Below are 25,839 nucleotides of genomic sequence, written 5' to 3'. Positions count from 1 at the left end.
GTCTTCATAATAAAATAATGTTGAAAGTAAAAACACAACCAACACATCTGAAGTCAGCAAGTCAACTGAACATAGCAACTGACTTGAGGCAGAAAGAAAAGGAAAAAACTCGTGCTCAGACAAAAGAAAGAGTTCATGTGCTAGTGAACTTTGCTCATGCACGGTCTGTGCTTTGAGTTAGACTTGCCTAAAATCAATTTCAATAAATACATTAAAACCTAGACTTTATCAAACTATATTAAATTAACTATATTAAAACCTAAACCTGCCATAACCTCAATATGTAACAAATACAAGCCTGCCACACCAATATCCTCAGAGAATACTTGTACTAAGTTTCAAAACTATTCAACTAAAATTCTATGTGTGTGTGCGTGTGTGTGTGTGTGTGTGTGTGTACATACGTACGTATATGGATTTGAGTTTGTTTTGTTCAAGGGAGTTAACTACGGAAACTTAAATGTATTTTGAGATTATAAAAACATCGGGGCAATTTTGCCAAAGCTGACGGTTAAAGCAAGACGTTGCAGGCAGTGATTTAGCCGAGTGTCCACTGCCTAATTAATTTGATGAGTTCTTTTAAAATATATTAAACTAGTACGGACGGAGTTATTTCCCCTTATCTTATGTTTCCATATTTTGTAAATAGTAAATATTTTGAAATTTCCCTATCAAATTATGATTTTGGCATTAAATATTAAAACTGTAGATTTCATAATATGTTAGCTGCATATTCTTGAAATGCATACGTTAAACAGGAGTGTTGGTAAAACCTGGGCACGTATTTTCGAAGCCATCTTAGCTAGTTAAGAGCAAATCGTAGCTAGTTAAAAGCAAAATACGAATGTCGTAGATTTAAGATACGACAGATTGTTGAAGGTATCGTAAAGTTCTCTTAGTGTGTCATGATTTACGATATTTTTCGTAAACAAAAATGGGAACTCTCATTAAGTGGAGATAGAAAAGATGTGGTATTTCTCGGTGACGTCATCAAGGAAATTCCTTCTAAATGTCATCTGGGTACAGCTGACTTTCCAGAATGGATACTATGCAAGTGTCCGAACCACCGACAATGAGGCCCTGTAAGGGAAATTAATGTTCCATAGAAGTGGACATTTTAATATCGGATGTGGGGAAGAACTCCAACATTCTTTTCTCTTCTTTTGGCTGGTTAACAGTGATTGGGCCACATTAGTCCCAGAATACAAAGTATTATATATACACATAAATCAACTTTTAAAATTATTTGATTATGAATTTTTTAGACTAGTGGTAAAGCCCTCGCTTTATGCGTGGTCGATTCCCATCGGTGGGTCCATTGGGCTATTTCTCGTCCCAGCCAGTGCACCACGACTGGCCTTAGTATGCGTTATCCTGTCTATGGGTGGTGCATATAAAATCCTTGCTACTAATGGAAAATGTAGCGGGTTTTCTTTTTAAGACTATATGTCGAAATTACCCTCTTTTTTTTACATCAAATAGCCGATGATTAATAAATCAATGTGCTCTAGTGGTGTCGTTAAACAAAACAAACTTTAATTTTATACTATATATGGGGGCGGGGGAGCAATATAAAATGACCGCGTGCCCCTCCACGCTTTGGTTTTATTTAACAACAAAAGTAAAAGTGTTTTTGAAATAAATTCTTTTTTATTACTTTTGTGTGCAGTTTAGAAAACAATCGCTTAGAAATCAATAATTTGCAGTAAATTTCATAGTATGAAAAAAGGCGTTCTCTGTGGGAAGAACTATAGCTATTACTAACTACGTTAAACACGGTTGCCGTGGCAATGTTTATGAGAAGGTAAAAAAAAACCCCACACATTAAAAAACATTAGTAGCAAGGGATCTTTTATATGCACCATCCCAGAGGCAGGTTAGCACATACCACAGCCTTTGATATACTAGTCGTGGTGCACTGGCTGGAACGAGAAATAGACCAATGGGCCCACTGATGGGGATCGATCCCAAACCGACCGCGCATCAAGCTTATCTCTCGGTGACCGCTAGTGCACCAATGGGATGTCGGAACCTCAGAATTCCACAAAGAGAAGTTGCGTTTCGTTTCTATGTGCCAAATCCGCGGCGACTTCATAAAGAAACTAACGCGATAAGAGACCGACCCGAAGTGGCCAACCACCCTTAACCACCGTTCCACAGGACTGAAGGATTCGAACCAACAGGAGCACGTGTCGAAACTCTTCGCTGACCAAGCTAATTTTCTTATTTCCTGGGCAACATATCTCGACCACCCTCCCCCCACACGCTCTCTCGCCCCCCCCCCCCCCCCCACACACACACTGCTGGCCAGTCCATTGTATGATCGTCACTGTCCCAGGTCAGAGGTCAGGGGCCTCATGTTTACACCGCTGTGTTTGTTTTTCTCATTTTCAAAAACAAAATTCGTTGGGATGTCCTCTTCACGAGTTGATCCATGTATTCATTTGACCTTAATCACCTCACCCCAGTATTTAAAACAAAAAACAATAATAATAAAAGTCCTGGATCGTGGGACAATCTGATTAAAATAAGCTCTACTGGGTCTACCAGTAGGTCTAACAGCATTGCGTAGACTCACATGTCCAGGTGACATTTCATCTATAAATAACAGTTTTAATATCGACCAATTACACTTCGCCTTTAATATCGTTATTCGGAAGCATACAAATTCTAAAAATATCGGGCGAGACTATTTATGCAATAGGCGAACTTGTTGGTCTATTTCAACATTGAAAAAACAGGAGGAAAAGTGCAGTAATAAACTCTGGATTGTACACTAGTATAAACAGATTTTATGGCTATACCATCACGGTTTTTTGTTTCGTCTTGAAACGAATTTTATATAAAATTTTATATTGCAATTAGTTTCCGGAATACTTCGTAATTCACCCGAATCATTTCGTATACTCTCGGCACATTCCCGAATGTTTTCAAATTCTTTTCAAATCACTGGATTCCCAGCAATAAGACGTGTTTGTTTCGCTTGTGCACACTGCACGTGCTTTCGTGTGCTCGACTTGGGGATCCTTCATTTCGTTGTTTTTGTCAGCGAAATGAAGTTTTCTACTGGGATGTATGCGGCCACTGGAACTGATTGAACGCTGGAACGCTTCTCGTTTCGACAGCTTGCACCACCAGGTTGGATTCTTTTTTAGAGAGATTCCTTGCCTCCACGTCATTTCTCCGACTGACTATGTCGACTTGTTTTTTCGTGACTCGTATGACGACCATTCTGCAGAACGCCACAGTTGTTCGCGTTTAGTCTCTGCATGTCCGAGCCTGTCCTAGCAGCACTGGAAGATTGACCGCCCCACTCTAAAAGGAAATAGGAAGCGGGGTCGGCCCATACTACTTTTTTCTAGACTTTACTTTGCTTTATAGTGATACCATCTCGTATCCTCCGGGGTCGGGCCCGTCCGCACCACTATACCAACCCATGACGACTGGACTATACCCGTCTGATACTTTCTCTCGTTCAGACGGATCCGGCTTCTCAAGATCTGTATTTCAGCACAGCACTACACCTTCAACGTCTAATGACTGTCAATCTAGGGGTTTTCTTGACGGGATGCAACCCATCTCGTCCCTATAAGCTGTGCACCCAAACGGCCTTAATGAGGCCACTCACGTGGACATATAGATCGGACTTTAAACTTTTAAACCTTCGTTCACAATTTTATGTCAAAATTACTTTCTTTTTTAATATTATTAAATAGTCCGATCCTCTCTTCTTTCTCTTATTTATTTTTGGACTGTCCTTCTAAAATGCTCCAAATTATATAAATATTTGGCCGAGCAGTCAATTCGTTTTATTTTTGGCTTGTAAATCTTAATTTAATTTAAAAAAAAAAAATCTATTAACTTTTTTACTACTTGCTATTTTCAAAATTCTGCCCATTTTCAACTCAATCCCTCCGCCACCCCACCCCACCCCCCTCCATCCCGAGTCAGGCCACCGATCTTATCGGAGGCAGGACTCGGGATGGGCGTGTTCGAAAACCTAGTGGTATCAAATCACTGGCATGATTTTGGACATGAGCTCCAACGGGCTGCTGTTAGATCCACATGTAATAGTTGAGCTAATTTTAATTAGATTGATCGTGGAACAACGTGGATGTGTTGTGGCTAGCGCAGTTGCTGGTCTTTTCGCCCTTATATTGGACGAGATGTATAGATGTCTTCGACGATCAGTCATGACTCCCCTTGCTACTAATGGAAACATGTAGCGGGTTTCTTCTCTAAGACTACATGTAAAAATTACCAAATATTTGACATCAGACAGCCGATAATTAATAAATCAATGTTATCTAGTTAAACAAAACAAACTTCTTTTTTGACGATTTTGTGTAATTTATTCAGATTATTTTTATAAGTGTATCGCCATAACAGTAACTGTACTGGAATTAACTTTCGTTTTGGTAATTAAAGAAATACTAGTATTTACTTCTGTATGAACGGTTTTCTCACGTGATATTTGTCTTCGGACATAAGGCTGGTAGGTACTAGGTTCGCAGCCCGGTACAAGCTCCCACCTAGAGCGAGTTTTAAAGGAACATTTCTGAGTTTGCTGCATTGTAAGATGTTTCAGACTAATAAAATATTTTTACGATTAAACTTACATATGGAAGGGACAGACCCTAGTTTTTAAACACTACAGCATATTTGTTTTACTCTTAAAGCCGTTTACGATCACTGAAATCAAACATTACTTATATTTTATTCTTTAGATTAACCATTTCCGTAGAACCGAAGTGTTTCTGGTCTATTTTTAAGGATATTTCCCAGTTTTAACGTCATAGATTCTTCTTTCTCTCTGTTGTAACTTTATCCAAATGAGTTACAAGTTTATAAATTATCTAAACTTAGTGTCCATTTTACGGGCTAAGACTAGGGTCTGCACCTTTAAACATATTTTCTATCTATTCAATGTGTTTCTGGTCGTCTTAAAGGGACATTCCTGAGTTTGCTGCAGTGTTTAAGATGTTATCGACTAACAGATACTTTTTAACGATTGTAATTACATATCAAATATATTTTTCTGCATAACATATTAGTGGCTGTATATTAAACGTGTTTCTGATAGTTCTAATATTTGTACTAGGTTAAATTTAATTTTATTTCCTAAAATATGTTTTTTTCGTACGTACGAAATTATTTGAAGTCAGAATCCAGTTTGGGCTTCTTACAAATATTAAGACGACCAGAAACACATTGAATATACAGACATTGATATTCTAAATAAGAAAATATATTTAAAGGGACACACCCTAGTTACGTTTATTTGTTAACCATTACGGTGTTGTTTTTCGCTATTAAACCCCATTTTTCACAAATAAAATTGCACTTTACTTACATTTTATTATTTAGAATACACATTTCCATTCACCTGAAGTGCTTTTTGGTAATCCTGATGTTTGTAAAACCACGAAATGCATTTTTTGCATTTTTTCACAAAACGTGTTGTCGAGAAAAAACCGTTAAGCAAGCGAGGTCCAATCTATTTTTAGAGGGGATATTTCCATTTCAATGTCACAGACGTTGGTATATCACGTGACCGTTATCATTTTGGTTCGATTTGTTTTCTCGTGCACGGTTCGCGCAATCAACATCCGATTTGTTGTTGTTCATTTGTGAGATTTTTCTTCACAGTTCGTGAACATTTTCAGTAACAATAAAGTTCAGACAAGTAAGTGTCTCAATACAAAACGTTACAAACCCTTAAAACCAATAATTTTGCTAAGTCTTACGATATCTGGAGAGGGGATACAACCAGGACAGAACAGTTGGAACATGTCCAGGAGAGGTGAAACGAACGAACCCCAAATCTGTGAAATTTGTCGTGACGTAGGCATTGTTGTGCTTCTACCGGTGACATCAGAATACTAACTTTCAAAATTATTTCAAGCAATTGGGACATGGGGATTCCCATGGTATTTATCGATATAAAACCTGCCTTTTCACTCCATTTGATAAAAACGTGATCTAAGTGTGTTACAGGTTTGTAGATTAACCAAATTATAATTTATTTTCGCTGGATGGAACTTTAATGTGCGGCTTTAATATATAGGTTTAATTGTAGAAATATTTTATTGGTCAGAAACATCTCACAATGCAGCAAACTCAGGAATGTCCCTTTAATATTTGTAAGAAGCCCAAACTGGATTTTGTCTTCAAATAATTTCGAAAACATATTTTTTAGGAAATAAAATGAAAATTAACCCAGTACAAATATTAGAACGATCAGAAACACGTTTAATATACAGACACTGATATTCTAAACAAGAAAATATATTTAATATGTAAGTTTAATCGTAGAAACATTTTATTAGTCGATAAAATCTTTAAAAATTACAGCAAACTCAGGAATGTCCCTTTAAGACCACTACAACACCCTGTACTAACCACCAACAACTAACTCACTGTCCTCGTCAGACAGCCCAGACAGTTGATATGTGTATCCAGGATAGCGTGCTTGAACCTTAATTGGATATAAGCACGAAAATAAGTTGAAATAAAAAAACAATTCAAATTCTGAGAAGATAAACACAATGTCAATTCAAAGTCCATGTGCAGTCGGATTCTTACCGTGTAAACACGTCAAGTCGATATAATTATTCGAAAGAAAGAAATGTTTTATTTAACGACGCACTCAGCACATTTTGTTTACGGTTATATGGTGTTAAGGACCACTTCATGGGCTACTCTTTTCGATTAGCAGCAAGGGGTATGCACCATCCCACAAGAGAGGGTAGTACATACTACGGCCTTTGTCGTGGTGCACTGGCTGGAACGAAAAATATCCCAATGGGCCCACCGACTAGGATCGATCCCACATCGCATAGAGCGAGCGCTGTACCACTGGGCCACGTCCCGCTCCTTATTAGCCCAGTGGTAAAGCGCTTGATTAATGCACGGTCGATTTGGGATCGATGCTCGTCAGTGGGCCCATTGGACTAGTTCTCGCTCCAGCCAGTGGACCACGACTGGTGCATCAAAGGTTGTGCTATCATGTCTATGAGATGGTGCATATAAAATATCCCTTGCTGCTAATCGAAAAGAGTGGCCCATGAAGTGGCGACAGCGGGTTTCCTCACTCAATATCTGTGTGGTCCTTAACCATATGTACGACGCTATATAATTGTAAATAAAATGTGTTGAGTGCGTCGTTAAATAAACCATTTCCTTTCTTAGAACGTAAAGACCAAGTCAAATCAAGCACTCCGATTCAACATTAGAGTTTTCATTTCAGCCTATGAGCTGTAAGACTGAGGCTAAATACGGAAACTTTCCGAGTCTGTCTTTACTGGGAACACCGAACAGCACTTCATCTATATTATACAGCATGCGCAGAACGTGTTCTTTGTTCTTTCTTCTAAACCTGCGGTCTATCTTGATATAGTAATCTTCAGTTGGTGGTGTTGCTTTGATTATGTGGATCTGTAGAAATCAATAAAATGATAGGTGCATAAATTATACAATGTATTTCATAGATATTTACACAAACGTACACACGCGAACGTACGTACGTACGTGCGTGCGTACGTACATACATATATAAAATAAAATGAAACGTGGATAAATTATACAATGTATCGGACATAGATATTTACACAAACGCACCCATAAACGCGTACGTAGACGCATACATACATAACATAAAACGACATGGCAAAATTATATAAAGTATTACATATATATTTACACAAACACGCTCACACGCGTGCATACATAGATATATAAAATAAAATGACAAGGATAAATTATACAATGTATTACATAGCTATTTACACAAGTGCGCACTCACACACGCGTACATAGACGTATACATAATATAAAATATTTTGTTTGTTTTTGTTTAACGACACCACCAGAGCTCATTGATTTGTTAATCATCGGCCCTGTTACTTAGATTTTATTGTTTAGATTATCTATTTCCGAACATCCGAAGTGTTTCTGATTATCCTGATGTTTCATACCACGAAATTCGTTTTTCATATTTATGTTTAAAATCGCACGTACCTCTAAGAAATAACGGTTATGAAGACGAGCTAAGGTCTATTTTAGAGGGTATTTCCCTGTTCCAATGAAAGTTTTTTTTTCTTCAACGATTCTACTAGAGGACATTGATTCATTAATCATCGGCTGTTGGATGTCAAATGTTTGGTCATTTTGACATATAGTTTTCCATTAGTAGCAAAGAATCTTTTATATGCACCATCCCACAGGCAGAATAGCACATACCACGGCCTTTGATATATCAGTCGTGGTGCACTGACTGGAAAGCGAAATGGGCCCACCCACGAGGGATCGATCCCAGACCGACTGCACATCAAGCGAGCGCTTTACCAGTGAGCTACGTCCCGCCCCATCCGTTCCAATGTGACATTCTGACTCTTGAAACTGTTTTGTTTAAAGACACCACTAGAGCACATTGATGTATCAATTATCGGCTATTCAATGTCAAACATTTGGTCATTCTGACATACAATTTTAAGGAGATAACCCGCTACGGTTTGTTTTTTTCATTAGTAGTAAGGGGTCTTTTTATATGCACCATCCCACAGACATGATAACACATACCACGGCCTTTGATATGCCAGTCGTGATGCACTGGCTGGAACGAGAAATAGCCTAATGGGTCCACCGACAGGTATCGATCCTAGACCAACCGCGCATCAGACGAGGGCTTTACCACTGGGCTACTGGGCTAGATCAACCAGACTTGGTGTCCATTTTCAGGGTTAGAAATGAGGTCTACAACTGTGTACTCACCCATCCGAGTCGCCATGGTTTATACTTCTTGACAATTGTAACAACAATGCTGGATATTAAATTTTGTGAAGTATACGGCGCATAAAACTGAAACAAATAAGAACATCGTCAACGGCTTTGGCTTGATTTGAGATACTCACAGGCGTACGGCCACCCACTAAAAGGCCCGAGTGTGGATAACAATGTTTATTCACATTCGCATTAAAGGGACATTCCTGAGTTTGTGGCATTGTAAGATATAATAAAATATTTCTACGATTAAACTTACATATTAAATATATTTTCTTGTTTAGAATAACAGTGTCTGTATAGTCAACGTGTTTCTGGTCGTCTTAATATTTGTAAGTAGTCGAAACTGGATTTTGTCTTCAAATAATTTCGTACGTACGTAAAAATATATTTTAGGAAATAAAATGAAATTTAACCTAGTACATAGATTAGAACGATCAGAAACACGTTTAATATACAGACACCCTTACTCTAAACAAGAAAATATATTTAATATGTAAGTGTAATCGTAGAAATATTTCATTAGTCTATAACATCTTAAAAACTGCAGCAAACTCAGGAATGTCCCTTTAACACCAAACAACTGTATAGGGTTCCAAACCAATTACTAAAGCTGTTTCCTAACCGGACGCGAGCGACGCAAGCGATGAGAGCGATTATTTTAGAAATCATTGATTTCAATCGGCGTATTCTAACCGGACGAAGGAAGGAAGGAAATGTTTTATTTAACGACGCACTCAGCACATTTATTTACGGTTATATGGCGTCGGACATATGGTTAAGGACTACACAGATATTGAGAGAGGAAACCCGCTGTCGCCACTTCATGGGCTACGCTTTGCGATTAACAGCAAGGGATCTTTTATATGCACCATCCCACAGACAGGATAACACATGCCACGGCCTTTGATATACCAGTCGTGATGCACTAGCTGGAGCGTGAAATAGCCCAATGGGCCCACCGACGGGGATCGATCCCAGACCGATCGCGCATCAAGCGAGCGCTTTACCATTGGGCTACGTTCCGCCCCCGCGTGCGGGTAGGATGCAGCAACAGAAATCAATAATTTCTAAAACAATTGTTCGCGTCGTTCGCGTCTTTCGTGTCCGGTTAGGATAAAGCTTAAGCAGTTTTACTATAATTATGTTTTGAGTAGAATGAAAGAAATATTGTTACATGGTGTAATGTTTTCAGGCCAGCTCATTTTGGTCGTTTTTGCTAGAATGCGAACATTTGTTCCATCACTTGGGTGTGGGGTGGGTGTAGGGGGAATTGGCAATCTGACACACACACACCCCTCCCAGTCTAGTACGCTTATTATGATCAGGAGTGGGGAGGGGTCGGTACGCACCTATCCCATTTTGTTTCCACTTTTGTTTTGGTGTAAATTGGAGCTAATATTTTTTGGTAGCACTAAACCAAATAACATCCAATGGAGACTGTAAAATTAAAGTTTGTTTTGTTTAACGACACCACTAGAGCACATCGATTTATTAATGATCGGCGTTTCTATTATTAGTAGCAAGAGCTCTTGTATATGTACCATCCCACAGACAGGATAGCACATACCACGGACTTTGATATACCAGTCGTGGTGCACTGACTGGAAAGAAAAATAGCCCAATGTGCCCACCGACGGGGATCGACCCTAGACCGACCGCGCATCAGGCATGCGCTTTACCATTGGGCTACGTCCCGCCCACGACGACTTATGTCAGCAGACATGTCTATAAATCTTATTATTTAGAGGATCCAGTGATCAGAGACTCGCATATTAAAGTCCATGGAAATTATATGAGTACCTAGACAAATCGTGGTATGTTCTATCAATCTGAGCAGTCACATACATAAGCCAATCATAATCACCATTCTAACAACATATACCAATTATAATCACCATTCTAACAACATATACCAATTATAATCACCATTCTAACAACATATACCAATTGTAATCACCATTCTAACAACATATACCAATTATAATCACCATTCTAACAACATATACCAATTGTAATCACCATTCTAATATACCAATGTAATCACCATTCTAACAACATATACCAATTGTAATCACCATTCTAACAACATATACCAATTGTAATCACTATTCTAACAACATATACCAATTGTAATCACCATTCTAACAACATATACCAATTATAATCACCATTCTAACAACATATACCAATTATAATCACCATTCTAACAACATATACCAATTATAATCACTATTCTAACAACATATACCAATTATAATCACCATGTGTTAACACCTAGCAGTCTTTATTTTTCGTTCTCAATTTAGTTTCGTGTTTATATCCAATTAAGGTTCAAGCATCCTGTCCTGGGCACATACCTCAGCCATCTGAGCTGTCTGTCCAGGACAGTGGGTTAGTTGTTAGTTGGGTTAGTGGTTAGTTAGAGAGAGAAAAGGGTGTAGTGGCCTTACACCCACCCAGTGAGCCGTTAAGAACTCGCTCTGGGTTGAAGCCGGCACCGGGCTGCGAACCCAGTACCTACCAGCCTTATGTCCGATGGTTTAACCGCGACGCCACCGAGGCCGGTCCTAGCAGTCACCTACTACTAATGTCGCGGGTTTCCTCTCTAGGGCTGTCAGAATTAAACAAATGTTTGTCATCCAGTAGCCGATGTGTTCTAGGGTTAAACAAAACACACTTTAACCTGTTATATAAATCGTCAAAATGCCGCTTGATGCTATTTCAATCCTGTCTTAAAGAAGAAATTAAAAAACCCACACATTTTAATATATACAGTATCATGAAATCTGTCTCACCGTGTATATTCCAATAGATTCGTCGTTTAATTCTTCAACAGGAAGTTCAACCTCAAGTTTAGCAATCGGCTCCTTTTCTGAACCTTGTATTTCTACATACATTGTTAAGTCTAACCCAAGTTGTTTCAGATCAGTTTTAATGAACATCGCGTAACACGCTGCTGAAATGCAATACATTATAAATACAAAAATATGCTTAAGTTTCTGCCATTATACATCCGTTGGTGACAACACCATTCGTTATTTTTGGTAACACATACTGTTAATACACGATAACAATTAAAGGTCATACGACTGGCTGCTCTTAGGTGTTGATGACCAGGGCCCCGTTCCACGAAAGAATTGTAGCTGCGGTTAATTGTAACGACTTAAGGTGAGTTTTACAACTGGCACCGTAAACTTTACAGCCGTTCCACAAAGAAACCTTACGGTAGTCGTAAGTGCCCCTTTAATGATTAATATATTCTTAAGATAAAATCCAGATTGGGCTCCTACAAAGAGTATGACAACAAACACCTTGTTTATTCTATATAGGAAAATATCTATAACATGTAATTTTAGTCATCAAAAAGGATCTGATAGTCGGAAACATATTACAATGTAAACATACTCAGGATAGTCCCTGATGAAGAGGAGGAAAAGACCGTTCTGTGTGACACATTCAGCTCTTTATTATCCACATGGTTCAACATAGCCGAGTTAATAATTATCATACAAAGCACACGTGTAATAACAAGTGTAATGACGTAATTTTGGGAAGCGACGTCATAACATGACGTTGCTTCCCAAGTCCTAGCTCAGACTGTGTATTTGAAATATGACGTCATTTCGTCATCTCCTTCTAGTTGTGGTTGAAACATTTTGAGTTGGGTCTTGTTATTCATAAAGAAAACAATAATTATACTATGGATAATAAAGACATTATTACACTCGCATGTGAGTCGTACTGATTTTACGAAACTCGTGTCAGGATTCATGTATTACCGTCGCTCTCGCTCGGGCAATACAATAACCCTGAAACTCGTTTCGTAAAATCAGTACGACGCATACGCCCCATGAAGTCCCACCCACGCTAATTACCCACGTTGATATGTAGGTCATGGAACCCAGCGCGGTGGGGGGGGGGGGGGGGGGGGGGGGTGGGGGGGGGGGGGGGGGGTTGGAATGTAGCCTAGTGGTAAAGCGTTCGCTTAATGCGCGGTCAGTCTAGGATCGATTCCCTTAGTTAGGTGGACATATTGGGTTATTTCTCGTTCCAGCCAGTGCGCCACAACTGGTGTAACAAAGGCCGTGGTATGTACTATCCTGTCTGTGGGATGGTGCATATAAAATATCACTTGCTGCTAATCGAAAAGAGTAGCCCATGAAGTGGCAACAGCGGGTTTCCTATCTCAATATATGTGTGGTCCTTAACCATATGTCTGACACCATATGACCGTAATAAAATGTGTTGAGTGCGTTGTTAAATAAAACACTTCCTTCCTTCCGGTGCCTGGCGTCTTGTCGCAGAACTATCCTTTCCTCTTCACCATGTCCCTATAATACTAAATGATGTGTATGACGGTATATACTTACTTGTTTTGTTTTTGTCGCAAAACGCCTTCTCTATGGTATCATCTCCACCTTCAGAAAAGCCTCCAGTAGTAACGCCAGCTGTACCAATAATCGGGGTGTCACGTTCCATGTCCGCCGAACCTTCATTTGTATTACCCGCAGTCTCAGCGATATTATCGATAGCAGTATCGATAGCAGTATCTACTGTACTGGTGCCATTATCAGTTGTGTCAGCGGTATTACTGTCTGAAGGTTTTGAAGTGGTCTGCGGTAGTGGATCAGACATCTTAGTTTCCTCTTTGATGGAGTCGGTTTTGTCGGTACTGGCAGTGCCAGCCATATTATTGGCAGTATCGATGCCAGTATCGGCTGAAGGCTTCGGCGTGGTGTGCAGTGGTGTATCAGACATCTTGGTTTCCCCAGTCACCGTCTGCTGACAATTAGCCGTCTGGTTAGCAGACGTGTTCATCTTAGACTCACCGCTACCAGACACCACGACTGTTCCATTTAAACAGTACGTTGTGTTGGTACCAGAGGACATCTTTGGAGTAGACGTGACATTTGTGTCCTTGGATGCCATCTCGCTAGGGTTTGTGTTCCAATCATCTGTCACACCAACAGACTTTGTCACTGCTGAAGTGGAAACAGTTTCATATATTTTGTTGTCAGAAGGTAACCAGAGAGGCCAATCTGAAATAAAAGGGATGGTACTACCTGTATACTGAGTTTGCAACCATTATAACATATTTCCAAATAATAAACAACTACAGTCCGTCCCATCATTTTATAAAAATGTTTTTGTAAATAATGTCAGTTTGGTTTTATGTAAGAAAAAAAAAAGTGTTTTGGAAATAACAGAAAATTACAATTTGCATAAGCAATAATCAAAAAAATATTCGGTTTAGAAATAAATAAACCTGTGACATATCATAGTAAGAAAGCGACGCTTGCAGCGTTATGGATGCCATTTGGTTTTGTGGACCGGTATAGTCTTGCTATCTGAGATAACTCTTGATTATTTTCTTGTTGCTCCCTCTGTAGTGAAATTAATCCAAATAGAGTTATCTCGTATCAAGACTACCAGTGACGTCCGTAACGCTTCATGCGTCGCTTTCTTACTATACTATGTATTACAGTTTTATTTATTTCTAAACCGAATATTATTTTAATTGCACAGAAAAATTGTAATTTTTTATTATTTCCAAAACAATTTTACTTTTCTTCTTACGTAAAACCAAACTGACATTATTTACAAAAATATTTTTATAAAAGGATAGGACGGACTACAGTTACCTCTTGAAAACAGTTTATTATTTAGAATATCAATTTCTGTCTTTTGAATGTGTTTCTGGTCATTCTCGTTTTTGACATAGCTCAAATTCAATTTCACCTTCTAATATAAATTGTGTTTCGTTCATACGAAATTAGTGAGAGGTAAAAGACAGTTTTGGCTATAACAGTCATTAAAATAAAAAACAAAAACAAAACAAAAACAAAAACAACAACAAAAAACAACAACAACAACAACAAAAAAAAAAAACAAAAACAAAAAAACATTGCATGTACCGACACTGACATTTTAAACATTTTTTTTTACTTAATAAGCTGTTAGCTGTTAAAAGTTCTCTGTTAGTCCAAAACATGGTACAGTGACTCAGAACTGTCTGGTTATTCAAGTATGTTAGAAAGTCTACGACTCACAAACAAAACAATGTATGAGTAATGGATTTTCCAGCCATTCCCGTTGTTGAAAGGAAAGGAAAGTCATGTTTGTTTAACGGCACCTCAGCATATTTTAAACCATGGATATTTGGTGTCTAAACATATGTTATTTGGTCGAAAAAGAAACAGAGGACGTCCGCAACTAACACGCTTACTACGCCTAGCAAAGAGCAGAAAGGGATCTTTTATATTCATCTTTCTATAGGAAGGACAGTATAGTGTGTATACCACCAGATCAAATCCCATAGACGACAATAGTAACGCATGTGGCTAAAACGTCTACACGCAGCATTTCAATCGACATAGGGACGGGACGTAGCCCAGTGGTAAAGCGTTCGCTTGATGCGCGGTCGGTCTAGGATCGTGTCTCGTCGGTGGACCCATTGGGCTATTTCTCGTTCCAGCCAGTGTTCGACAACTGGTGTAACAAAGGCTGTGGTGTGTACTATCCTGTCTGTGGGATAGCGCATATAAAAGATCCCTTGCTGCTAATCGAAAAGAGTAGCCCTTGAAGTGGCGACAGCGGTTTTTTTTGTGAATATCTGTATGGTCCTTAGCCATGTGTGACGCCATATAGCCGTAAATAAAATGTGTTGAGGTCGTCGTTAAATAAACATTTCCTTCCTTCCTTCGATCGACATGTACACAATGGATATAAATACTACCACATCTCACCTTGGGTCGCAGGAACGATAGCTTTCAATAGACTCGCCCCCCCCCCCCCCCCCCCACGTCCTCCCGTATCCTACGATTGTTACATCATAAACAGTGGTATGTACCGTCCTGTATATGGGGAACGTGCATGTAAAATACCCTTTACTGCTTCTTTGATAGGAGTAGGTTATATGGAGTCAGCTGAATTCCTCTCTATATCTGTTGACGAAACAACCATAATATAATGGCCACACTTTAAGTGAAGTTTAATCAAATATTTGAAATGTCATCACAAAAGTAATCGGCGAAAATGTGTAGATGAAATTCAAACATGTTTTTCGTTTTATACAATATTGGTTTGTTTACCACACAGCTCCAAACACTTTCTATGGTCTGACCACAGAGTTTGTTTTTGTCTTTTTGAAGATTTTATTTTTGTTATGTTGTGTTGATCGCTTGCAGCTGTTTACCTTTAAATATGTGTTGGGTTTCTTTTGTGTTGTTTAATAATTTGGTTCAATATTGTTTTGTTTTTTACCACAGAGGAGGATGGGGTGGGGGTGGGGGTGGGATAGCTCAGTCGGTTGAATTCTCGCTTTAGGTGCTTGCATCGCAGGATAAAACTACCTCGTGGATCCATTCAACTGATTGGGGTTTTTTTCTCGTTCGAACTAGTGCACCACAACTGGTCAAAGGCCGTGGTATGTGCTTTCCTGTCTGTTGGAAAGTGCATATAAAAGAGCCCTTACTGCATTAAGAAAAAATGTAGCGGGTTTCCTCAGAATTACCAAATGTTTGACATTCAATAGCCGATGATTAATAAATGAAAGTGCTCTAGTGGTATCGTTAAACAAAACAAACACTGTTTGGTATCATAGAACGGAAAGTCGTATAGATACGCTGCAAAATTAAAACTAACCTAGAATTTTATCACCTAAAATAGTTAGGTTTTTTTAAAATCAAAATGTTTGGTCGAAGGCGGACCATGAAAATATTTTGGAGAGGAGATCAACAGCGAAATGGCACATGGACCAACCCCTTAAAAATCTCACCCCAGTAAAAGTTTGGCATTCGTGAATATTAAAAAATGCAAACAAATAGCTAAAAAAAAAGGTGTGGCTTAAATATTCTTGGTGGGATAAGCCCCCCCCCCCCCATGTCCACCCGTTTTGATCCGCCCTTGGTGGGTGTGCTATGGTTTTATCACGACGATTAACACTTACCTGTAGTGAGACAGTGGTGTTTGTCGGTGATCCTGGAACATACCTCATAGTCTCTGCAAGGACGGTTCATACAGCTAGCATGGTAGGACTGCAATACAACAACAACAACAAAAATAGTGACAAGTACTTCTACTTAACACATATTATGGCTTCGTCAGTTCAAACCCGTGCGAAACGGGACGTAGCCCAGTGGTAAAGCATTCGCTTGATGCACGGTCGGTCTGGGATCGATTCCCGTCGGTGGGCCCATTGGGCTATTTCTCGCTCCAACCAGTGCACCACGACTGGTATATCAAAGGCTATATCATGTGCTATCCTGTTTATGGGGATGGTACATATAAAAGATCCCTTACTGGTAATAATAAAAAAGAAGGCCATGCAGTGGCGACAGCAGGTTTCCTCTCTCAATATCATATTTTCGACGCCATATAACTGTAAATAAAATGTGTTGAGTGCATCGTTAAATAAAACATTTCCTTCCTTCCTTCAAACCCGTGCTAAAATTAATTGAATTCACATTCTATTGTAATAGCAGTCATTCAGTTTGCATAGCTTTATTGTTTCCTTTTCAGTGTAATCAAAAAAGGATGCCGACTCTATGCCAGATCCTTCCTATGACATCATCCTTTTATCTCCTTACCAGGTGTGGGTCTTGAATTTTTGACGGGGTGGTGGACGTTCTGTCAGTGAATTATATATTTAAACTAGTAATAGTACGCGACACACCACCATCCCAAGCTGTTCCTACATGTGAGGTTTGATGGTCCTGTATGCATCTGTATGCAAGATATGGTCCGGACAGAAAGAAAAAAAGTTAACAGACGGACGGGCGGACGGGCGGACATACGGACGTACGGAAGGATGGACAACGTCATACCATAATACGACCCACCATAGACGGGCGTATAAAAAGTACTTCAACCTACCAGAATTGAAGTGAGGTGTTGTACTGTGTTCAAATGTTATTACACTGACAAAGGGACTCTCGTGTGTTGCTGTCATTAAAAGATGTTTCCGACTAATAAGGCTTTATAACGACTGAAATTGCACGTTAAATCAATGTTCTTGCTTAGAACATCTCTGTCTCTATATCTATTGTGTTTGAGAGCTGGCCTACCATGCGGTGAGAATGAATGAATGAATGAATGAATGAACGAACGAATGAATATTTAACGACACCCCAGGATGAAAAATACATCGGCATTGAGTGTTAAACTATGGTAAATGCAACAATATTGTGATGAGAAACATCAATATAAAAATCCAAAAGTTAAATAAAAACACAGTGTAAAGAACTGCGAAAACTACAAATATAACAGATAGGTAACATTAAGATTTAGAATAAAAGTCAGTATCACATAAAAAATTGTTGTAAAAGTTCTGCATTCCATCACATTACGTTGGCCAAATATATTTTTTCTTCTTTCTGCCAGATGCTTACACTCCTCCACCAAAATGTGGCGCACCGTCAGAAGACACTGACAGTGCTCACACTGAGGTGGAGGATCTTGTTTCAAGATAAATGAATGAGTCAAGTCTTTATGACCGATGCGAGCACAATACAAGACTATTTCATCCTTCCTACACTGTCTATAAGAGAACATGCGGTGGCACCCAGGATCTATCGCCCTCTATGGATTCTGTTTTAACACCCCCACCCACCCCCGTCTCAACGAGTGTCCCACGACTAATACATGGAAGGTTACGTTATGTCCTATCATGTCTATGCATTTAAAAGATCGATTGCTGCTTTATCGCTAGTAGTCTATGTGGCGACAGAAGGTTTCTCTCTGTCGATCAAATGTCGAAAGATTCGTATGTTAGACACCAACCTAAAACACTGTGGTTAAAACTCGTTTCAGCCAGTGCTCTACAACTGGTGTAACAAAGGCCGTGCTATGTATTATCCTGTCTGTGGGATGGTGCATATAAAAGATCCCTTGCTGCCAATTGAAAAGAGTACCCCATGAAGTGGCGACAGCGGGTTTCCTCTCTCTATATATGTGTGGTCCTTAACCATATGTCTGACGCTATATAACCGTGAGTGTGTCGTTAAAACATTTCCTTCCTGCCTTCCGTGGTTAAAAATGTGCCGAGGTTTCGTAAACTATACATCTGGGGCCCGCTCCATAAAGCGATCTTAGCCCTAAGATCACCGTAAGTACATAACTACCCCATGCACTAAGGTGATCGTAGCGTCCAGATCGCTTCGTGGAACGGGGCCCTGGAAATTAACTAAGCACCTAGTTTTGACCATGTGACTTACACTTCGCAAGTAATTATGACCATTTAGTGGATACAAAATATTCAAATTAATGTTCGTGTGTATACAAAGGATATTTTAAAAAGATTGACAGCAAGCGATGCTGTCGTTACATCAATATTCATAAATATGTACAGGGGCTAAATTCACAAAGGTCTCTTAGGCTCTGTTAGACAACAAAACATCCTCTTTGCTAGTATTTTAGCATTGCACTGCAAGATCGCAAAGTTGCGAGAGTTTAGTGAATTAGCCCATGGAATCACACTGACGTGATTCTCAAAAGTATTTTTTTTTAAGCCATCTCGGTAAATAGCAAGTAGATTCCCAGTAAAATTTCTCAATATTAGGTTCACATTCCGTCGGCATGGACAACTACTTCTTTGTGGCTGTAATACAATTCAGGTGGTGCCTAATTAATTTCCAGGTATATATATATATATATATATATATATATATATATATATATATATATATATATATATATATATTCATTTCAGTCATTTAACTTCTCATCACTCTACCTTTAGTACAGAATGTTGTCTTATTCCATACCGTCGAACGTCGGAGATGGAATCTTGGAGATTTGTCATCAGGTCGTCTGCATGTATGTTGTGAGAGACTGTACGTGTTCTGTCGACGTCATCATCATCATCATCATCATCATCATTAACATCATCATCATCATTCGCAGCAGCATCTGGGTCGGGCTGGAGAAGACTACATAGTTTGGTCTTCACGTCGAATGTAATTCTCTTGCATGGTTTTGTAGCCCAGCACAGATTGAAACACTGCGGCGTGTTTTGGGTTGGAACCACCAGCAGTAGCTTCTCCTGGTTCAGCTTACCTCGACATGGCGGGCTGAGGCAGACGATTAGAGTCAGCAAGGCAAACCGCAATCTCATTTTGTTGTCATCGTGTATCAGTAATTCTAAAATCTTCCAATAAATAAACGACATTCATAGAAGACCATAGTTATAATTTTGTTAATGATGCTAAAGCTATTGGTTATAGATAATACGGTACTACATTTGCAAATCTTACTCAAATGTTTTCATTGTCGGGTCTCAGTAATTGTGAAACCCTCCAATAAAATCATACAGTTCATAGAAGACTATTTTATTTAAAATTATAATGAATTTTTTTTTTTTCAATGACGGCAAAGCTATGCTGCCCTGTAAGGCAAAAAGCATAATGTGGTGAATTAACGAAATGTAATGTTTTGTGCTTAATTTTTTAAATATCACAATTCATACATTAACTCGTTTTCTACACGAGTATCAGTTATTATCTTTTTGCCCTAATAACCATATGTCTGACACCACATAACCGTAAATAAAATGTGTTGAGTGCGTCGTTAAATAAAATATTTCTTTCTTTCTTTTGCCCTAATAATAGAACAGTATTGATATATCACGTTGGCAAGCCCCATTTTGTCACCATCGGGTTTCAGACCGGCCTCAGTGGCGTCGTGGTTAGGTCATCTTTACTATCGGGTTTAAATAACCATTAAAACAGTTCACAGACGACCATAGTTACACTTCATTGGGTCGAAATGGGTTTTATGTTTTTCGTTCATCTTACAACAAATACACGTGTAAACTTACCGTGTGTTTTGGCCAGACGTCTTCGTGCGGTTTGACTCCCGAGCACCTTCTATTGCTTTGTGTCTTTTTCTGTTGCATTATTAATGGAAAGATAAGATAACAATGATTTATTATTCAGTGATTTTAAAGGTCATACAGACGAGTAAGAGATTTGATAGACGATATCAGTGTCAAACTTTAAAGGTTAACGTATTCAATAACTTGTTAAATGTGAACAATAATGCCCTGGCACAGACGAGCGTTTTTTTAACGCATGTGTCTGCGTTAAAAAACGCAGACTCAACGCAAACGGATGCATCTCGTGTGCGCCTACCTGTCATGCGTTCCTGCGATCCACTGACGATTTCTTTTATTAATTAATTAATTAATTAATATTTTACTCTAGGAAAAATAACAAAGATTAAATGTAATTTATTAATACATTTTAAAACATAATAAACTTTATTTAAAACATTATGTACAGTATACTATTACGATATAAATCTTTCTTATTTCACACTGATATATGACATTGGCTTGTTTTTTTCATAAATTGCAATACATTTCCTACGGTGGTATGCACGAAATACCGTGATTTTACTGAATCACTATTTTCACAATATGCTTTCGTAATATATGGCTATAAATACTCTAACTTCATAGAAAGTGAATTTGGAATAACACTTCGTTTAACACGTCCAGAATGGCAGCCACCGTAGATAACATGAGAGAGAAATGCATTCTAGCAATGTCTATAATATTAAATCGTAGACAACGTCGTCGTGTTGCTTCAAAAGCCAGGAAAACTTGGACCCGCAGCTGGGTTGGTAGGCGTGCTGCACATGGCATTTATAAACACTTAATTGCAGAATTAGAACTAGAAGATGCTGTTACCTACAAGCGATAGTTTCGCATGAAAACCCCCCACATTTTAAGAACATTTTGGATATGACTGCTCCTGCAATTCAAAGGCAAGATACGAACATGAGGAGGGCAATAACCCCCGGTGAACGTCTAGCTATAACACTCAGGTTTTTAGCTACGGGTGAGTTGATCACACATATATATCGTTTAATTTTAACTTTATATCATTGTTGTAAATGTAATATACATGTATAAAATTTTATAAATTCAACACACACACACACACACACTGTAATATAGTGTTTTCTTACTTAATAATATGCTTAGTAAAAAAAGATTAAGTGTCATATAATGTTGTATGGCGTAAATGTAATTGTTACTATTAAAACAATAATTATATCAAAACAATTCATATAGAACTTCAGTTTTTATTTATCTTTAACAATTAACATAAATAAATGTATATTTTTTTTCCATTCCAAGGTGAAACATTTCGAAGTTTATCATACTCCTATAGAGTTGGCGAGAGAACGACATCAGGAATTGTAAAGGACACCAGCCAGGCTATTTTCACATTTTTACGTATCTATCACGAAATGATCTTATACGTGTTGTTATTTTTTTCTCTGAAATAAATTTAAACATGATACTAGTATATATTTTTTTCATGTGTTATTATTTTTTAATATGTGTGTATTTTATAATGGTATAATTATTATAGATCTTCAGATATACCTAATCCTGCATAGGGCCCCCACACAGGTAAATAGCTCGTGCAAACTGAGTTGATGGTGCAAAATAATAACAAAGTGATCTTTTAGGATATGTGCAATGAACAATGAACATTATATTTAATTTGAAAATAATAATATGAGTAAACATGTATTGATATATACAATAAACAAATCAATTGTATTTGTTTTTAATTCATTACATGGTGGCAATAGTTAAAATTTATAATAATTCGTATAAAGCCATGTATCATTCGTGGTGTAGTTGGGTATATGGGCCATGTGGATATTGATGAATATGATGTTAATGACAGTAATATATAAATGTAAATTTTTACCAGTCATATCCAGTTGTAATGCAATTTCATTAATTGCAGCCAATTTAAGAGCCCTGTCAGCATATTCTGGAGAGTTTGTTTCATACAAACACGGACTCTCTTGGTACAATTCTATCAACATGTCTTCTCGTTGTTGAATCCACAAACTGTCAGTTGGAGAGGCCATTTCGAAAGGCATGTTACTGAATAGACAGATGATTGGTCAGTATAAAAATGTGAACGCAACGCAGTCGCAAGTAGGCGCACACGTGCGTTTTTAGACGGATGCGGCAGGAGACGGATGCGTTTGTGCGTCTAAAATCAAACATGTTTGATATTTGAAAAATCAACGCAGCGCTTAAAAACGCAACGCAGAGGGGGTCGCACACGATGCGTTTTCACTGCGTTCGTACGGAAGCGTTTTTTAACGCAAGACACATGCGTTAAAAAAACGCTCGTATGCGCCGGGCATACGGTTTAAATTGAATTTATTGTATACTCTGTAATCCCACAGTGATGATCAATAACTGTTTTTAAAGTGTCTATATTAATGTTTATAAAACATTTGCGTTGCGGATAAATATGGGGGAGGGGTTTAATATAATGAGTCATTTTGATAAGACGTCTCTAACTGATACATAGAGAATAATATATGAGTGGCCGTTAGATACTATTTATCTCACAACGAGCTCTTTTAAAATGTATCTAAAGAGCGAAAGCGAGTTTGATACGTTTTTAAACGGACATTCCTGAGTTTGCTGTAATTTTGAAGATGTTATCGACTAACAGAGACTTTTTAACGATTGTAATTATATATCAAATATATCTTTCTGCATTAAAAAATTAAACGTGTTTCTGATCGTTCTAATATTTGTACTAGGTTAAATTTCCTTTTATTTCCTAAAATATAGTTTTTTCGTACGTACGAAATTATTTGAAGACAAAATCCAATTCTTACAAATATTAAGACGACCAGAAACATATTGAATATACAGACACTGATATTCTAAACAAGAAAATATATTTAATATGCAAGTTTAATAGTAGAGATATTTTATTAGTCGGTAACATCTTACAATGCAGCAAACTCAGGACGAGTTGTGAGATAAATGGTATCTAACGGACACGATTGTATTATTCTCCCCTGCGTGTACTGTAACCTCACCGTGGTGCAGGGGTGAAACATTCTCCTTGAGAATGGCTAATACAGTACAACTCCCGTGAGGTGCGACTCGTGAAAATGGATGATGGGATCCTGGTGATTGAGTTGGGGCATACTTGCGAGTATGGCTTCTGACAATGCATCACTTTGGCCCAGAGTTCAAATAGACGGGCAGTCAGGTAGGCCCGATCTGATCAATCGGCTGGTCACGCCAAGCTCGAGAGCATACAACCTTTGTTTTGTTCACATTAGTCAAGAGCAAACATTGTTTTATATACCATATGTATGCGTTGCTCTTGGAACGGTGGCTAGGGTCAGTTGGGTGATTTTGTTTTCTTAATGTCCAAGTATATCAACCATGTATCCCTGGCATGGATGTCTGCTGGTGGTGGGTGGGGGCATGGTTGATGAACCTTTTTTCAAATCTAATATGGATCAACTAAAACTTATATCAAATACAGATGGGACCCTTAAAAGGGTCCACACCGAAGTTTCGGACTTCTTGTCTTCCGACTAGGAGTCCATGAAATCAAAAAATAGTGTAACGAAATCCAAAGTGATTTCTTTACAAAACTGGCCACGGTTTCTCGTCATCAGTTCCACTGATGATGGGGCCTTGAATACACTTTCACCCTTTGCCATTCAAAAGACAATTGTTGGCTTGGCTGGTGAGCCAAAATCTGTCAAGAAAATTAAGAATGGCCTTTTGGTTGAATGTTTAACCGAAAGGCATTCTACTTGCCTCCTCAAGTCGACAGTTTTTTGCAACGTACCAATTAAGGTAACTGCGCATTCCTCCCTTAATTCGTCAAAGGGAGTTATCAGATGCAGAGAATTGGAAGGTGTTAGCGAGGAAGAAATCTGCCAAAATTTAATTTCACAAGGAGTTACTACTGTGAGGAGGATAAAGTTTCGTCGAAACAATGACTTGTTACCGACGAATACTTGTATCCTCACCTTTAACGTCCCTACCCTTCCCCAATCTGTCAAAGCTGGTTATTTTAATATTCCTGTTGAACCCTTTATTCCAAACCCTTGCGTTGCTTCAAATGCCAGAGGTTTGGACATGGTCAGAACACATGTCGTGGAAAACTTACATGTGCTCGTTGTGGGGTTTTTTTTTTATCACGACAGCAAGACATGTAAGAACGATGTACTGTGTCTCAACTGCAAGTGGCAACCACTGTGCATACTCGCGAGAGTGTCCGCGATGGAAGTTGCAAAACGTGTTCAACAGGTAAAGGTGCATAACAAGCTATCCTTCATAAATGCCAGGAGGTTGGTGGAGACATCAGCACCAAGAGTGGTGGACAAAAGTCGCCACTAAAAGTATTGCAGTCAACACAGACTTAACCTGGCATTGTGATGAAGCCAAATACAAGAAACTGTCTGACATTGAGAAGGCTTAAAACAGGTTAAAAAGGCATCTAAAAAAGAAAAAGTTACTCCCCAGCACAAAGAAATGGAAACCCAAGTGTCATTGGATATTAAAAATCCACCACATAGGTCGAGCACTTGTCTCCCTAAGACAGGCAGTGACACAAAGAAATCTGCAAAGAAAGCTACAGAAGTACTGCCTGGTAGACTAAAAAAGATCGAACTACGTTCGGTCCCGATCAGCAGTATCTATGAAACTTTGGCTGATATCGATGATGATGATATGGAAATTTCATGTCCAGATCATTGCCGATCACAATGACCACCAGCAAAGCCAAAGATAAAACCCACACTTCCTCCCGATGGAAAATAAAGTTATCCAGTGGAACTGTCCTGGGCTTAGGCCCAATTTTGATGAATTAAGTCTTCTAATTCAAAAGTATAATCCTCTTGCAGTGTGTCTTCAGGAAACCTTCCTGAAGGATACTGACAGTATTAACATCAGAGGATTTAATCTCTACCATAAATGTCAAAAAACCTGAAAATAGAACATCTGGGGGCGTTTCCATTATTGTAAATGAAAACATTCCCCAGAGTAAAGTCATATTAAAGTCAAATTTACAAGCTGTGGCTGTAAAGGTCACAGCTCATAAAACTATCACCTGTGTTCAGTTTATTTACCCCCTCGAAACAATTACAATTTTAACACTAGGGAATTTCAAGGCCTTCTTGGTCAACTCCCTACTCCCTTTATTATCATGGGAGATTGTAATTTGCTCACCACACTTTGTGGGGATGTGATGACATAAA

The sequence above is a fragment of the Gigantopelta aegis genome, chromosome 2 (assembly GCF_016097555.1).
Source record: "Gigantopelta aegis isolate Gae_Host chromosome 2, Gae_host_genome, whole genome shotgun sequence".
NCBI classification, from domain to species: Eukaryota; Metazoa; Mollusca; class Gastropoda; order Neomphalida; family Peltospiridae; genus Gigantopelta; species Gigantopelta aegis.
This window is presented reverse-complemented; position numbering follows the sequence as displayed.